The sequence below is a fragment of the Oxyura jamaicensis genome, chromosome 10 (genome assembly GCF_011077185.1).
Source record: "Oxyura jamaicensis isolate SHBP4307 breed ruddy duck chromosome 10, BPBGC_Ojam_1.0, whole genome shotgun sequence".
Taxonomy (NCBI): domain Eukaryota; kingdom Metazoa; phylum Chordata; class Aves; order Anseriformes; family Anatidae; genus Oxyura; species Oxyura jamaicensis.
In genome coordinates this window covers 11090391-11096341 of record NC_048902.1, presented here as the reverse complement: position 1 = coordinate 11096341, position 5951 = coordinate 11090391, and positions in this window count along the sequence as shown.

Sequence of the window (5951 nt, the reverse complement as noted above, 5' to 3'; positions counted from 1 at the left end):
TGCATTCTTTGTATTGGTGCAGGAAACAAGTGTTTACCTGGAAAAATTCTTAAGAAATTTTTTAGTTAAGTTAAATGCCTTTCAAAAAGATCTGTGCTATTTTAGCAATACTTTACTGTTAAATCCATTCAATATCAAGCCTTTTTTACTCAGCATATCAAAATAAATTATTGTGATTGTACCTCTGGTCCTGTAAACAACTAAGTAAACCTGACTAAGAATAGGAATATTCAAAAAGTGGATATCTTCATTATAAAGTTATAATCATCCCCCATCATTATAACTTATGTCCAAAATTTGAAAAGCCATTACCTTAAAAAAAAAGTTTTCCTCCTAAATCAAAGGAAAACTGATAGCCTGGAACTTTTTCCCATTAAAAAAAAAAAGGGGGGGGGAGTTGAAATGAGTTGAGAAACAAGTTAGTACCTTATGACTGAAAGACAGAAACTGTCTCCTGGAATTCTCCTTCCCATTGATTGGAGAGACTGGGTTCAAGTCTAGACTTGATTTGATTTTCTTTCTCTCAGAACAAAGATCTCATTTGCTACTAGCAAGTAACTTGCCCTGTTTAAAACAGAAATGATAAACTGAAGCATTGCCAGCTATCTGCAGTAGCTTTGTTTTAATTATTTCCCTTTCCATGTAGGCTGAAAAAAAGTTACGTGAGGGGATTGTTTAACTCATTGAACTTGATACTTTCTGTCTGAATCTTGTTCTGGCTTGCCAGAAGGAGTGTTCATTAAAGTGAAATATGGTTTGTGCTTTTATTTTCTCTCTGCTTATTTCTAAGTTCAACACAAATTCTGGTGTTGCTTATATCTGAGCAGCACGGTCTCCTTCAATTTGTGTGATTAGTACCTCATTTACATCTATTTCTCTTTGACCAGAAGTAACATTTTTGCCTGGAACCATCCAGCTTTTTCCATCCACAGGATGGTCTGTTCATCTAACCATCCAAATTCAGGCTTTTTGCATTCCTCTTCCCACAGAAGTGTCTTAGCCTCGGTTTATTTTGTGGCAGAAACCCCATATATATCTGTCTATGCACATAACAATTCAGCTTGAGACACAGTCTAAAAAGCTTGTTTTTCCCATCACTCATAATGAGTTGCTCTTTTTTTTTTTTTTCTTCTTCTTCATCTTTTTTTAAAACAATAGTGCAGGTTGAGGAAGTGTGAACAAAAATGAATAGTTCATCATGTACTCGAAGCCAAGCCCCAACAGGCAAGACAGTCCTTCTCCCTTAACTGCAATCACAGAGAACACAGCTGCACAGCGCAATGCCACCCATATAGTCCTTTTCAGCTCCCCTTCTTTCCACACCATTGAATTATAATTAAACAGTACTTTATTCATTGATTATATTACAATTTAATGCTTAAAATTTCTACTGTATGGAAAAAAAGACAAGAAAGGAAATCAATAATGCATGACAGAATTAATTGTCTTGGGATTGGGGAATGTATCTGAACTGTTTATTCCTCTATTCCTATTGCATTTAATTACTCATATGATGACCATGACTAGAAATGTCCTCACCACTGTTCTTCTTTTGTTTTACTCTCATTCACTGGGAATCTTGACTTAGTTCTTGAAGGCCTGCTCTAGTTCTTTACCATCCTGCCCAAGACCATAGCTGGCTTGCTCACTGCAGACATCCCATCGTATTTTCCTCTCAGTTCAGGGAACGCAAGTCCTTTAAGTCTTATATTCATCCTCAGGTCAGAGGAAGAACATCGGAAGAAGAAAATATTTCAACCCGCCTGAAAATACCAGGAAAATCTCTAATTTCAACTAGCAGTAATACAAGCTCATAAAAGTTCCCTTGTGTGGGCTACAATTATAGCCATGCTAGAGAAAGCAGCTTGGCAATGACCTTAAGGGGTTATCTAGTCTATCCACCTGCTCATTTTTGTGTTTCTTGACAAGTCAGATCATTTTCCATTTTAATTTGGGCTATGATCACTTACTGTCACTCATCCTGAAACAAAATGTTATGGCTTGTTCATATCCATTTAATGTTTTAAAATTAACCTTTTATTTAAAATATACACATTGGCCCACATCTAAAGGAAAAAAAAAAAGTTTGGAAATTAAAAATATTAAAAAATAATGAACATCAATATCTCTCTTGAACTTTAATCCATTAATTTTGTTGCCCAGAATGATTTTCTAAAACTTAACAGAATCTTACAAATATTCCTTATGCTTCTATAATTATATTTTTCATTTGTTGAAATAAAAATGTCTCTGTGTACATGATACATTTGTACTCTTAATACTTTATCTGGCTAAATATCAACTGAATTTTCTTCTGCCTTTTTCTCTATTTATAAAAATGTCTGTTTGCCTGCCTGTCTACCTATTTAACATTTTTTTTTCCATCATATTGGTATTTGTACTACCTAATATTTGTCTGTTTAATTCTTGTGCATGTATCATCACTAATTCCCATCTCTACTCTTCTCTCTGTCATATTAGGGTGTTCATATCTATGTATTGATTCATGTGTCTTCTGTCTAGCAATGCAGACAGGGCTCATTTTGTTCATATATCTTACAATCAATGTTGTAAGATAGTATTCCATTTTGATAATTATATAGTAATCGTGAGTTTTGGTACAAAAATGTATTTTTCATCCCAACTGAATGTGCAGGTGATTATACAGAACAGCACTGGGGGGAATTGGAGCTGTTACAGGCTTTGCAATGCAGTGTTGTTTCTGCTATGGAAGAAGATGTCAACAGGGACATCCCAGATAACATCACGTCTTCTGAGAGATACAGCTGAAGGTACACAGTACACAAGGTGCTTGACCACAAATATAATGTTTAGGTTAATTTTGACAGTGTCAGCCCCTTCTGGAAATGCACATTTATTAAGTTCATTTGGAACCTATTAATTCAATGTTATTCAATGTCAATGTCAAATATAAAACAACAAATGTGCTATTGTGTCATGTGCCTATTGAAAACCTCAAGTCTAGAAAACTCTTCCTCAAAGATGATTTCTCCTCTTAGCTCCCTAATGATGGTACAGAAAGTTGGGGGGTTGGGGGGGACACGCTTATTATTTGCTTGGTTTAACAAGCCATTAGGTAATATTTACAGAGTGTGAAGGGCAAACACAGGAGTAAACTTTCCTGAAGTTTTAATGGGGCCTTCTGAGGCTATTAGAGATAGAGTTGTTGCAGGAGATCCAAATGGCCCTCTGGGGAGGAGCTGATTAGAGCAGAAAAACAACATTGTTACAGGCAAAGAAAGGAAGGAAAAAATGCTTTCATGAAGCATCCCCTGTGAGGTGTCCTGTCAAAGAAAGGAGCAAGGATGCTCAACTTTTGCAGCCCTTGCCTGCCTGAGGTTTCTTTCTGATCAGCATGGAGCATGAAGAGGAGATTGCCTCCGCACTCCCAGGATCCTGAGAGGGTGCAGAAGCAGCACAGTAAAGGTGTCTGAACAAAGACCTATTCTTGCTTGCCCTGCTGCTGCAGGAAAAAGTAGCCAAGGGTCTGTGAAAGGGACAGACCTCCCTGCCACCGTATGGCCCAATGATGCTCCTCTTCAACTACAATCACTGTGACTCCTGTCCCATATCTCCTACACCCACACAGCTGGCATCTGTCTGGCCTACACATCACTGCTATCCCAGCTGTGGCACTCCCCTCCTCCCCTATGCTTCTGAGTCTCAAGCACTGCTGCTCAGTCCTGAAACAGAGCCCTCAGACTCATTTTTCCTGATACACCTCTAGCCTAACCTGCAGGCCCCCAGCAGTCCAGCCTCACAGAGATGGTAGCCAGCTTCTCCACATAGAGCTTTGCCTGCCCCAGACCAGTTTCCCACCCCAGCAGATCCCACTATTTCAGCAGTGCTTTGTAGACTGCCCCTGCAACCCCTAAACTTCCACTTGCCACAGACCATTCCCCTAGCTTTCCAGAAATCAATGCTTGTTCTTCAGCCATGAAAACATAATCAGTGCTCCCATACATGGAACAGTCCCTCAGGATCTGAGCAGGATGGGCAAAGATGGGTGCTGATCCACTACAAGGAAGACATTGATTGCTGGAATGCATTCAAAGAAGAGCAATGAAGCTGATGAAGAAAACAAGAATTCTGTGGAACAGCTGAGGGGACTGGAGTTGTTTATGTAAGAGTATGTAGAACAAGAGTGTCTGCTTCTTTAAGGGTATTTGGTCAAGGGCCCTTTTTCCAAGGCAACAGGGGAAAAGAGAAAAGGGAGGTAATGATGGAAATCAAGTCTGGTCAGTCACCCTGATTTATGAGAGCATGTGACAATGTAGGAATATTTATTCCAGAGTGGTTATCTGATAGAGAACTTCTAAGGTGGAAGACAATCATAAGACAAAGAATCCTCGGGCACTAATTGTTGAGCTAAGAAGCTACAGGTGCCATTTCCAGGAAGGATGAACCTTGCAATTGATAAGATTGTGAACCAAGGATACCCAAACTGAGAGAGTGCAGAAACTGATCACCACAGTCTATCTTCTTATATATTCCTCTCATTAAATCTTTTCTTAGTTATCTCTCTGTATATTTGCACTTTTTCTCCAAAATGTACATGAGCTGTAAGGATTAAGCACCAGCTACTGCCAAGACCTGGGTATGGGTGACTGAACCTCAGTGTCAGATACTGCAGTCAGGTTGGGGAAGGGCATCCCAGCCTGTGGTGCTAGCTATTGGAATGAATGCAGGGGTCTCAGAAACAGTCACTGGTGGGACCTATGTGTGTGAAAGGGGAATTGGTGCCAGGTACTGGAGCGAGCAGGGGTCTGTCTTATCATCATGAATTGGAGGGGTCAGAGCTCTCTGGATCTGAAAGGGTCCTACAGACCTTGAGCCCAGAGTGCCAGCTGCAGGGGGTACTGGTGTGAGTGGACTGGCTGCCAGCAACAGGAGTCAGACCAGTGGCCTGTGGTGCTGGCACCCTTGGCCTGTGGTGCCCACTACTGGAGAAAGTGGGGGTGTTAGTGCCAGCTACTGGAGCAAATGGAGTTCCCTACTCCAAGCCACTGAGGTGAGAGAACTGTGTGTTCCCAGACCAGGTACTGGGACTGGAATTGGTGTGACTGTAGGCATATATGTGTGTGTGTGTCTGATCTGAAAGGCTAAGTGTCAGCTTCCCAAGTGTGCATGGCTCCTTCCAGCTGAGGGCATGATAGACTGTTGTGTGTCTGAGAAGAGACTGTAGAAACATAGACTTTGCTAGTAGGCCAAGGAAGGCAGGAGTGAATCATTTTCCAGGGCAGATGTGAAGGCCACATTGTTTGGTATTGCCTCCCATTACGTTTTCCAGGTAATTCCTAGAATAAAAAATCCATTGACTGATAGCCCTTCATCCTCTAATCTTAATCCTGTTTTTGGAGAGCCAGTTTTTCAAGCTATCCTACTGGATAGTATTTGGTACATGCATGGTATTTGGTGTTGCACTTCTTTCCTCAAGACTGCAAATGTATTGCATGTTCAAGAATCAGCTAAGCTTGCTCCTGAACAAGGACTTGAATGATCATATTTAGGGGCTCATACTTTCCCATTTGATCAGCCCAGCCATTACAATAGAGCTGAGCTTCATACACAAGACAGAGGTAAAGACTGTAGCTTTCCAATCCTTTGGGGGAAAATGTATAGCTGGAGGTTTATATAAAGGAAACTGACGTGGAGACAAGACACTTCTGTTTATTGTCCAGAAAGGCTATATAGACAGTGTTGGGGCTCATAAGTTCTGGTCATTTTTAATTCAGAGCACAGAAGCAGGCAATTACAAAATACAGGGACAGAAGTCTGGCTTGGCTTGAGACAGGGAACAAAATAAAGGATGTTGATTCCATTAGATAGCACAAAAGCTTTATATATATATGTATATATATATTATTTTATTTTTTATTTTATTTTTATTTTATTTTATTTTATTTTATTTTATTTTATTTTATTTTATT